Here is a 12,026-nt window from a genome sequence, read left to right as displayed (position 1 = left end):
TGCGGTTGAATAAATAATAGTCCAGAAAAATGTAGAAACTGCCAAAAGCGTTTCTATCCTATAATTGGTTTAAGCTTACTTTATAAGCTTTTAATTATTGTTACAAAGGAGGAGAAAGATGCTAAACTCTATCCGAGAAAAAAAAAAAAAACCAGGTTCATGCTAAAAAGAGAAACATCAGCTTTATAAATGTATGTTGCTTCATGTCCTCTGCTATATTAAACAGCTATTTATAAAAGTATACTTATTGCACTTATATATACTTATACTAATTGTTTGGAAAATCAGAGAAAACACGAGTGAAAAATGAAGACTCAGAATACAGGCTGGGGTTTGCTTGATTTTGACCTCCTGGACCTTTTGAAAATTGAAGGGTTTGCAAACTTCTCTATGCCTTGTTCCTTCACTGTTTTTCAACATATAATGCCATATCTTAACCGTTGTATGTGTTATTTAAAGCATGGGGTTTTAGGGAGGGTCACAACTCCCTAGAGCAGGGGTGTCAAACTCGATTTCTTTGACGGCCGCATCAGGGTTGTGTTTGACCTGGGGTGGATGGGCGTGGCCAGCTCGACGTTGGGGCGCCTGTTGCGGCCTGAGCGCTCTGCCAGCGAAAACAGGCACCCGAGCTCCGTATATAGCTACCACGGCCTCCTGCAACCCTCTGCCAGTGAAAACCCTGTTCCCAGAGTGCCCCACAGGCCAGATCTGAGTATCTCGCAGGCCCGGATCTGGGCCCCGGGCGTTGTGACACCCCTGCCCTAGAGAGTTGCCAGATGCTTCAGAAAAGGATCATAAAAAATATGTAAGCCCCAGAGTTAAGTTTTGACAGTGCTCTTCCTTTCACAAAGTGAAGTATCTCAGGCAAAGCAGGAAGCAAATCCAGAGTCAGTTTTGAGAATGCTTCCATTTTAATGATTGTCCATCCATAACAGGAGCACCATCAGAACGCCTCCAGCTTGCAATATAAGGTTTGGTTTTGGTCTGGTAAAGCAGGGGAAGCGGAACCTGAAGATAATGCTCAGCACACATCAAACCTGATAAAATGTCCAAACAGGCTCCAACTTTATCTGAGCAAAACAGAGAGCAAAGCCCCAAGTGAGTTTTGGGAGAGATGACTAAGCCTGCTGGATCTATCCATCTCTCAAAACTATCTGCCAATCACATCAATTTTATTTCTTATTCTGCTTTTGGTCATTAATTTACTTATTTAACTTTACTTATTCAAATTATTTTAACAGATTGCAATCTCCCCATTGTAGGAAGAAATATCCTTCTGGGTTCAGTTCCAAGTGGGAAAATAGACACTGGAAACATGGAGACTGCTTGGAAAGATGGTTTAATGGTGGACAGGATCACATGGCTTGAGTTCCTGAACAGAAAAGGGGCGAGATACAGCAAGTCCCCGGGTTTTATGCTCTCTCTGGCTTTGAACTTCCTGGGGCCCAGAAAGAGTATCCTGATGGTTGTCAGACTTCCAGGGGGTGGTGGTCTTAGCTAGCCTTGCTGGCTGATGTAATCTTCCCAGGTGCTATGTGGTGAGTTTCTGTCTAGATGGGTCCTATTGTGTTGCAGATGATGGTCCTTTGACAAAGGATTGAGTTTCTGCCTCTGGCCCATTAACAAAGGTGTGTGGGGGGGGAGGGGGAGACAGGAAGCTGCTTTGTCTTTAAAACATGTTTCTCCATTTCTCATCCAGGGAAACAATATTCTGCCTTTTTAATATTTCCCAAAATATTTCATTCTTCTAAGAAAGGGGTGGGTGCTAACTTCCTACACTATGTTGGAAATAAAAATAATAGTAGAAATAGCCTGGAACAACTATTTAGCTGCTTATATCATCATGGGAATGGAATACATTAGTACAACAATGCAACAGCAGTCTGGAAGGTAAGAGAAAACCATTGCACTATATTTTCCCAGGTTGAGAAAAAAATTAAACCTCAGTGGCTGAAATAGCACTAATGGTTACCAACCTTTGGTAGGAGGCTGCACTAAAAGAACAAGATTTAATACTACAGTAACTGAATTATTGTGTAGTCAGCTCAATAGCTCTTGTCAGCTCAATAGCTCTTCAATTTCCAGCAATCTCGATCATCTACCCATTACATAATGGATACACCTCTGCTCAGAATCCTAATAATAAAAAATAATGACTGTAACAGTGTAGCATTATTACATTTAATAACATAGATTAATGGGCTACACTGTGTTGATGGTCATTTGCTTAGGTGGCTTCAGAAGACAATTGGGCAACTCATAAAAGATACCTATTAAGGATGACATCCAATCCACCCTTTACCATAGCAAGATTTTAGAACACTAACACTTTACAGAAAAATAGCAACAAAAGAGTATCTAGGGGATATTCTTTTTTTAAAAAAAGGCATTGAGAAAAGACTAGACATAGTAGATTTTTGACCTGATTTACCAGGATCCCATGTTAATTTTTTTTCTGCTCATTAGTACTGCTTATAATAGGGATGTGCTCACATATTGCGATGACTGAATTTGCGCAACATGCTAAGTCAAAATGAAACAGAAACATGATTTAGGAGAAGTTTCAAGGCTAAGGAAAATCTAATCTGATAGTTTCCTTTCCATTTTCCCCCCACCTAAAACAATCAGACAATCAGTAATCTATAGTCATGGGAAACAATCAGATCTTGTATCTTAAAAGAAGTATTTGAAACAAAGAAAAGGCTTGTCCGTCGTGCTGTGCCATAATTTTCCTAATATTGTTGACTGGTTGAATTTGTTTATCCACTAAGCCAGAAACTGTGGTTTTCAAATTGCATTAGTGAGGTTTCCATGACCATCTTAAGATTTTGACATGTGTAAAATGATGTCTGTCTCGGTAGTTATATATTATAATAGGTCATGATTAAAAATCAAAACCAAAACTTCATTGTGTAATAACTAGAAGAGGCCAGAAGGTGGCCTCTTGTATCTGAATGAAAACTAACTAAAATGTTTGAAAATTTACTCTTTGAACTGAACTGTTTGTATTTATTCCAACAAAAGCCCCTCATTAAAAATCTATCTCATTAAAACCCATCAGCATCATTCACACAGGATGGTCCTTATGATCCCATCCTTTGAGGCCATAGGAACAGGCCATACCTGTTTTGCCTCTGGAGCAAACAAAAGGAGAAGCGGGTTGATGGAATTGTGAAAGCAGTATAGAAATACATTTCAGCAGTACAGGAAATAATGTAGAACAGGGGTCCCCAACCCCAGGCTGTGGCCCACTACCGGGCTCTGGCCCCCAACTCCAGCCCATAGAAATGGTAGGTGAGCACCTGCGTTCAGCTGCACTTGTATTAGTAGCGGGCAAGCACTCAAAGCTGCATTTGCGAGTGCAAAAAGGGCACATGCCTGCTGCTTGTGCAAGTGGAGCTGCACACAGGTATGTTTGCTCACTGCTCACACAGAACCATTCCCTCTCTCTCCCTCCTCCCACCATTCTGCAAAGCCAGAAAGATTGAGGAATGCTGATGTAAAATGACTAAATTTTGGCATCCTCTTATGCATATTTTTCTGTCTTTCTTTTTTTCTCAAGCCTTCACACTTCCCAGGGGAAAAAAAGCCAGGTTGAAACCTTTAATTTTCTTTCTTTCTTTTTTTAAGATTCGCTCCATCTCTGTCTAGGTTGGGCCGCAAATACTAACTAAACTGTGATTCATCCCATTGAATATAATGATACTTAATTCTGAGTAATTGCATACAGTTAGTCTTATGATTCATTTAGCGCTGTTTTAACTTACAACGGTGCTGAAAAAAAGCAACTGACAACTAGTCCTTTTACTTACAACCATCACAGGTCCATGATCACAGTTGATGCATTTGCCAACTGTCATGTATGTTCAATGGTTGCAGTATCCTGAGCTCATGTGATTGCCATTTGTGACCTTCCCAACTATTTTCTGACCCACAAAGTTAATGGGGAAAGCCAGATTTGCTTAATGACCATAGGAAAAAGGTCATACAATCAGGCACAGCTCTGATTCAACAACCACAATGCTTAATGATAGAAATTCTGGTCCCAATTTTGGTCATAAGTCGAGGTAAGACAAGACTTGCAGTAAATTAAGCTTAGAGCCTGGTTTCACATCCTCTGCTAAGCCATGGTTGTTTTATGCTTTGCTGAATAAATCACAGAATCTTTGATGCCATGCCATGATCCATTTACAAACCATAATAGATGGGTTCACACGACATGCTAAACCAAAAACACAAGCAGACCATGATAGAGCGAGTACAAGATATGAACAAAATCAGTCTGCTCTCACCTCTAATAAAGCCATGTAGGTTTGCTCTGTTGGTGATGACTGATTTTCAAATGCATGAATTTCCTTAAATCCATGGAATTTGAAGATAGGGAGAGTGTAGAGGAAATGATAAAATAGGGGTCAGTAGCAGGAATTGTTTTAGCCACAGATTGTTGATTAAAACACAGCAGCTGGTCTTCGCACTGTGCTAAAGCAACATCAAAAGGTTAGAAGCTGCTGCCCTCCTTGCTGAGTATGAACATCATAGGTGTCCATTCCTTAACCAAAATGATAAAACATAAACCATGATTTCATAACAAAAATTTGACTCTTTATATTGGTGTCAGAATTTTGCTTCAAAATATAAAAAGAGCATCATTTGTGTTTCATCGTTTGTTTTTCCTGCCTATGATGATAAACAGTGGGATGTAGTTAGCCCAGAAATCCCCTCTCCAAGGTCTTTCAGTTTTATTGATTATATTACTGCAAGGATCAGGATAAAAGAGGATACCAGAACTAATATAATTCAGTCCTAACTCTGTAGAGTAGCCTGTAAACTCCTTAGGTTAGGCTGCAGTAACACGAAAGCATAGCAGCCCAAACATGCTGTAGGAGCATTTAAGCCAACCTAAAGAGGAAACCTTTGAACTGAAGCAGAGAAAAATGTGTATGAGGATGGCTTTCAAAGTGAGTGGAGGATTGACGGAGGGTGATGCTGTCTATTTCTGCTTTCTAGAAATGATTGTCAGCCGCTTCTGAGAATCAGGTTAGCAATAGGTCCAGATCAGTGGTGGGTTGCTACCAGTTCGCCCCAATTCGGGCGAACTGGTAGTAGCGGCGGTGGGAGGCTCCACCCACCCGCCCGGACATCATCAAATATACTCTGCGCATGCGAACCGGTAGCAAAGGTAAGTGAAACCTACCACTGGTCCAGATATGTTACCCATAATAAAGAAAATGCTGCAGGGAGTTATAGAGAAATCTTCCAAGCTGATATTCAGAGTGCCAACCTGAGTTTTAAAAGTGGATTATTTTGTGGAAACTAAATACTTGAAAGGTCACTGCAGTGAAGATGTCCTTTAATACTATCACCACTCGGCCTTCAGTAATCTGTTTCCATTCAGCTCATTTGCTAAACTAAACATTTTGCTTTTCCAAACCTTCTAATGATCACATTTATCCCCTACTTCAAAGTTACCCAAGTGTGTGTATTATATTGACTTTAAGGTTACCTTGCACACATTGATTTGAATGTTCAGTAAAGTACACATTTGAAAATTCTCCAACTTCTGAACTCAAGAATTAAGAAGATGCCTAGGTTTATTACAATTTCAATTATTTTTTAGAAAACTCTACAGAAACATGCAACGTTTAGGAATGCTACTACTCCTGTAAGTATGAATGGCTATAAATGCTTGATTTGCGATTATGAGACAGAATTCCTAGAAAATGGCTCTTGCTTCTTATTCAGGAAGAAGGCAGATTAGCATAATAAAGATAGAGCTTGTAATACGCAGGTGATATGTTCAAGCAGTTGCCAAGCCTTATGATGTTTCAATTTGGCTGTGAGAAATCAGAAATATTTAGATGGTAAAATGCATCAAAAACTGCCTCCCGGTGCATTTGTAAAAGTTGTATGTATTTCCTCTAGGTGTGTGAAAAAAAGTTAATTTATTCCAAATACAAGTTAAGGGAAAGACCAAATTTTCAAAGACCCTAATACAGGGGTCTTCAAACTTGGCAACTTTAAGACTTGTGGACTTCAACTCCCAGAATTCCTCAGCCAGCTTTGCTTTGCTGGCTGAGGAATTCTGGGAGTTGAAGTTCACAAGTCTTAAAGTTGCCAAGTTTGGAGACCCCTGCCCTAATACATAGCACTTTGAACAATTAGATCAACTGACTGCATGTATGCTCATTCCAAATGCTACCTGCCTTGTTGCATGAGCGAATCATCATATTTCAGGAAAAGGCCAGTTTTTAGAGAGTGTTCCCCCAAAAGGCCATTCATTTGTAAACTTCTGACAATCTCAATTTCATTAAGTTGTTGATTGTTGACCGTTCATCACAACACAGTCAGAAAACAGATGGAGGATAGATATTTTTAATTTGCATGACAAATTTCTGTTTTACCGTCATGCCAGCTGTCATTTCGGCCATGCGGATGTGCCAAGCAGCAAAATTCAAGAGCAAGCTAATAGAAAAGAATACTTCTTTGATGAGAAAGACAAAGACAGATTTGAAGAATGGAATCCAAAAACTACATGTCTCCTAGATTCATGTTGAACTAGACCATAAAGTGGTTTGGTGTTGGCTTAGTTTGCTATATAAACCCAGTAACCGTGGCATATTCAAGAAATCATGAATTCAGTATGCATTGTTTAATGAATTCAGCTGCTATGTGGGGGTAAGGAAAAATTATATAGGGTGTGTAAAAGTAGGTATTGCTTCAAGCAACGAATTACCACCAGGAGGCAGTATATATACACTGTGTAAAAATAGAGAAGGGATGGCAGTCATGTAAATCCTCACACTTGAGGGGACTCGGCATCTTTTATTTATTTATTTATTTATTTATTTATTTATTTATTTATTTATTTATTTATTTATTTATTTATTTAATTTGTATACCGCCCTTCTCCCAGAGGGGACTCAGGGTGGTGAACAGCCAAAATTAAAAAACATACAAATACAAAAGTTAAGATAATTAAAAAGAATTAAATCATTAGCTTCCCAATTTAAAACCCCCAAATCCATAAAATTTAAAATCCCAATTAAAAACCATTCAGGCTAGGCCGACTTGGTGGAATAAAAACGTCTTCAGGGCTTTACGGAAGGTCCAGAGGTCTGGGATCAATCGTATTCCAGGAGGCAGCTCGTTCCACAGGGCGGGTGCCCCCACAGAGAAGGCTCTCCCCCTGGGGGCCGCCAGCCGACGGGAGATCTGTATATCTCCCTTTCTCTTGCCTGTAAGAGAAGGTAGACTGCATATATCATTCTATAGATTATACCATTTGATAGATTCAGATACAGTAGTGAAAAATGATTTAAGTAGTATCTGTAGCATTTTGGCTGAATGAATATTGTGAACATATTACAAGAGTTCATTTGTATGGAGAACGTGAAGGGATAATGAATATGGACAATGTTCAGTAGATTTCTCAAGAATGCCTATGATTCTAAAACCAATTTGATCACTGTAGATTAGCTGTGGGCAATAGAGTTGGACAAGAGCCAGTTTTGATGTAGTGATTGAGGCATCAGACTAGGAATTGAAAGACCTTGGGCTGTAGTCCTGCCTTAGGCAAAAAGGAATGGGGTGACCTTGGGCCGGTCATTTTCTTTCAGCCCTAGGAAGGAAGCAATGGCAAATCACTTCTGAAAACCTTGTCAAGAAAACTTCAGGGATTTGTAGAGGCAGACTCCGAAAATTGGACACAACTGATGGAAGGAAAAACAATAGTAGAGTTAGGCAAAATTTCAAATCATTCTTTTCGAAGATGAATCAGTCGCATCTTTATGACTGATTGCAGATTAATCGACTAGCCAATCCAATTGAGAAGTTGGTTTGAATCAGATACCTCTGAATTGATTTGAATGCGTCTGCACATGCAAAGAAACAAGCTTTCCTGAATCGATTTGGAAATCTGAATTGAACCAACGCAATTCAACAATTCAGTTTTAAGTCCAAGCTGAACTGATTTTCTGAATCACATCAACAATGGGATTTTGTATAGTACAACTAGCCAGTGGCTCTCTGGCTAAGGTCTTGTGATCCTCAGCCCAAATTTCAGAAGTTTCTGCAGGCTCTTAGTTCAAAGTCCTGTCGAGAGTGATTTGTCTGTCCTGACAATCCACTAAGCAGGCAGGAAGCAGGAGAGAGTGGCGGGAGAGGGAAGGGTGGAAATCAGAAAGTGAAAAGAAAAAAAAAAGAGGGAAGAAAATCCTGATCAGCACATGACACATGTATGCCCATTCTGATATAGCTAAAGTTTGGTAAAAGAACTCCCCCCCCCTCAGGTATATGTTCTTGAGTTGATTTTACAACATTTGCATTTTTATTTCATCCACACACACACACCCCAACTTTAGTGTTATTCTGTTAAGGAGTATGATGCTGAGTAAGCATGCTGACTGCAAATGAAAACAAGGAATGAAAGGGGGTGAAGAGGTTAGTAAAAGACCCTACCCATGGGGAAGGGAATAGAGAAGAGTCATTTATAGTACTGTTTCAGCCTTTAGGGCATATGGAGGGTGAATAGTGGAGCTTTTGTGTTCTCTTCCTCCTGCCAAAGGAAAGATTTTAAGTCTTTTGCCTCATCCATAACATTTTTTTTACTCTTTAGGTTTCATCCCCCTGCCTCTCCCCCCCCCCCCACCAATAATTCTTAAACACAAGGGACTGTTGTGGAATACTTAAGTGCACAAAATAGATTTTAGCAAGTTCCATTCCTGTAACAAGGGAATTCTAATACAAACAGACCCGTCTGCATTCAGAAAAGCCTCTAAAAGCCTTTAAAAATGTGTTTTGTTTTAGTTTATGCTTAGTTTATGCTATATAAATAAAGTGCTTGGATCTGCTTGATCTGTTTGGGGGCTCCAAGTTTGTGATGGGAAGGTTTTTTTTTCAGCTATGTGATTTTAGCTTCTATTGTTCATCTTTAAAATGCTCTATTCCCCCCCTTCTTCTTTTTCTCTCTGTTTCTCTTTTTCTCCTGATGCCCACTACCCCAAGTGAAAGGTCTGCCAGATCTGATCTGCAAAAATTCAGCAACAAAAAGTGAGTGTTTTTCTGTTTTATTGCCATCTCTAGTCGTGATTGGATTTTAATAGTCCTGGCCTTGGTCAGCCGTCTTCCTGGAGGAAACTCCATCCAAATGATGGTTCAGCATTTGAATGATGAGACGGATCAATAATTTTCCTTCAAGGCAGTAAGCTGAAATAGCTTCCCAAGAGTGATTTTAGTATTTGGAGTTTCTTCACACTCTCTTATTTACTGCCCCATTAATTTCAATTGACAAAAAAGTAAGGGAGGGAAAAAAAATGCACTGAGATCGGATGTAACCTAAGGACAAGGCCCCGTCCTCACGATCCGATCTGTTCATCTCTGCTAAAGCACATTCATCTTACCTGCCATTATCGAGTTCTGTTTGATTTAGCCTCTGGTCCTTTTCCTGTTTACCTTCTCCAAAGCTTAGAAAGGCCTGAAAAAAAAATCTATTTTAACTCACTCCTGGCAATAAGCAGAAACGGCCTCTTACGGGTGACAATTTCCCCAATAGCTTGAATAAGTTAGTCCAGAGTGAGAAGAAAAATGTACTATTAAAAGGAGAGGGCAGTGAGCTTTTAACTTTACACCCCACTTTGTGAGTCTCATCAGTAGGACTACAGGTAGTCCTCAACATATAACCCTTTTTTTAGTGACCGTTCGAAGTTACAACAGCACTGAAAAAAGTAACTTATGGGCACTTTTTCACACTTCTGACTCTTGCAACATCCCCAGGGTCACATGACAGATACTTGGCAATTGGCATGTATTTAGGATGGTTGCAGTATCCCGGGTCATGTCATGTGGCGAGCTTCTGACAAGCAAAGTCAGTGGGGAATCCAGATTAACCAATTAACAGCTGTATATACTAACTTAACAACTGCACTGGTTCATATAACAAAGGTGGCAAGAAAGATAATAAAATGGAGCAAAATTTACTTGACTGTATTGCTTAGCAATGGACATTTTAGATTCAGTCATGGTCATAAGTTGAGGATCGTCTGGACTGTATTTGGGCTGTGGGAATCCCGATGAACCCCAGATAACAGAAAAGTAAAATTAGTGAGCCCATAAAGAGAGTAGGTTAAAAAGAAATAGGAAGACTCACAGAGGCATAGTGTGAAAATGAAGAACTGTGACTCCAGATATTAGGGTGGGCAATCTATGGCCCCAATGTGGCCCCCAGTTGATCTTATACAAGTAGTTGTTATACTATATATAGCGTATGTGTGTATGTGCATATGTGGACCTTCGAGTTAGTCTTGCCTCCTGGGAACTGCCTGGACTAGTCCCTGCAATTTTCTTGGCAAGATTGCAGAAATACTTTACTTTTGCCAACCTTATTCATAGAGCCGAGTGAGTGACTGGCCCAAAGTCATCCTGCTAGCTTTGTTCCTAAGGGGAGACTACTCACGGTCTCCGAGTTTCTACCTGGTGTTTTAACCACTACACGATGCTAGCATTCTACATGTAGTAGTAACAGCTATTGTCTGAAGAAGAACCAACTTAACTCATTTGTTGTGTGTCTTATTTGCTAGTCGCATTGTTCTAGGGGTATTCAAATAAATTCTAGCAATTTTGTGCCTGTTTTGTGAAGATCATTTCAATTTTTATGTTATGTTTTTATCAAATGGGACATTTCTTAAGGGCTGGGTGGCGCGTCTTTGAAAGTAACCTAAAAGCAGATATAAACAAGAATAATAAATCATGCAACTTATTACAGTTATTTATTTGAATTTCCCATATCATATCGCTCAAATAAAAAAAGCTGTGGTGGCTAAAGATAATATCTCCCTCCCCTTCAAAAGATACAGACAAGTGATGCCCTGCAAATTAAGGATGCTTTGACATAAGTTTTTATTATTATTATAAAGGCAGTCTAAGCCTTTCATACTTCTGAGGTGGGTAAAATAAGGACCCAGATTGTTGGGGGCAATATGTTGACTATGTAAACGGCTTAGAGAGAGCTGTAAAGCACTATGGGTCGGTATATAAGTCTAAGTGCTATTGCTCTTAAGGTTTTTATTATGAAGCCAGTTTTAGGAATATATGGCTTTTTTCAGAGCTACGGAACAACAGCTCCAGGCCACATAAACGGAAGAAGCAACGTCTAAAGCAGGGCTATCCAACCCTGGCAACTTTAAGACTTACAGATTTCAACTCCCAGAATTCCCCAGCCAGCATGAGGAAATGGCTGGCTGGGGAATTCTGGGAGTTGAAGTCCATAAGTCTTAAAGTTGCCAAGTTTGGACATCCCTGATCTAAAGTATAGGTTAGTGCTTGAATAATCAGATCAATAGTTGACATGTCATTTAAGGCAAGCCAATTACTGAAAGCAAATTAGAGATCCTAAAATATATTTATAATATAAAATATATTATATTTAAACTTTGGGGCCAAATTTATATATATCTTTTTAAATTGCTTTTAATGTTTGTATTTATGTTTTTTTACTTTGGCTGTACACCGCCCTGAGTCCTTCGGGAGAAGGGCGGTCTATAAATTTAATAATAAATAAATAAAATATATTCCGGGTTATATGATTTCCCCCCCCCCACCCTCATTTCCCCAAAACTCCGGTTTGTTAAGCTATTGGTTTTACTGGTCAAGCTACCATGGGCGGAGTGGAGCGAATGCTTTACATCGATATAGGATCCAGCGAGAAGAACGTCAAGCTCGCCATACAAAAGGCAGAGAAGCGATCCTGCTTCTTTTAGGTACATCGAGGCACACTGGCCGCTAATTTAAAGGGAAGCCGTCCGCCCTACCGGAGGCGCAGGTCGGAAGCGTCTCTTTAAAGGTGTCGCTCAGCCGGTTTGAATTTCCAGAGGCAGACCTGCCGTCCTTTCTCTCCCCCCCCCCCCCCGTCTCCCCGGCACGTGAAAACTTTGTCGGGCGAGAGGAGCCGCCGAAGAAAAACTGTCCGAGAGCCGCAGCAGACAAAAGAAGAAGGGAGGCGGCGGCACGACGTGGCTGGAGCTGGAGGAGAA

Source organism: Pituophis catenifer, unplaced genomic scaffold (assembly GCF_029215685.1).
Source record: "Pituophis catenifer annectens isolate HBS135680 unplaced genomic scaffold, rPitCat1.0.hap2 SCAF_3, whole genome shotgun sequence".
In the NCBI taxonomy this organism is placed as follows: Eukaryota; Metazoa; Chordata; class Lepidosauria; order Squamata; family Colubridae; genus Pituophis; species Pituophis catenifer.
This window is presented reverse-complemented; position numbering follows the sequence as displayed.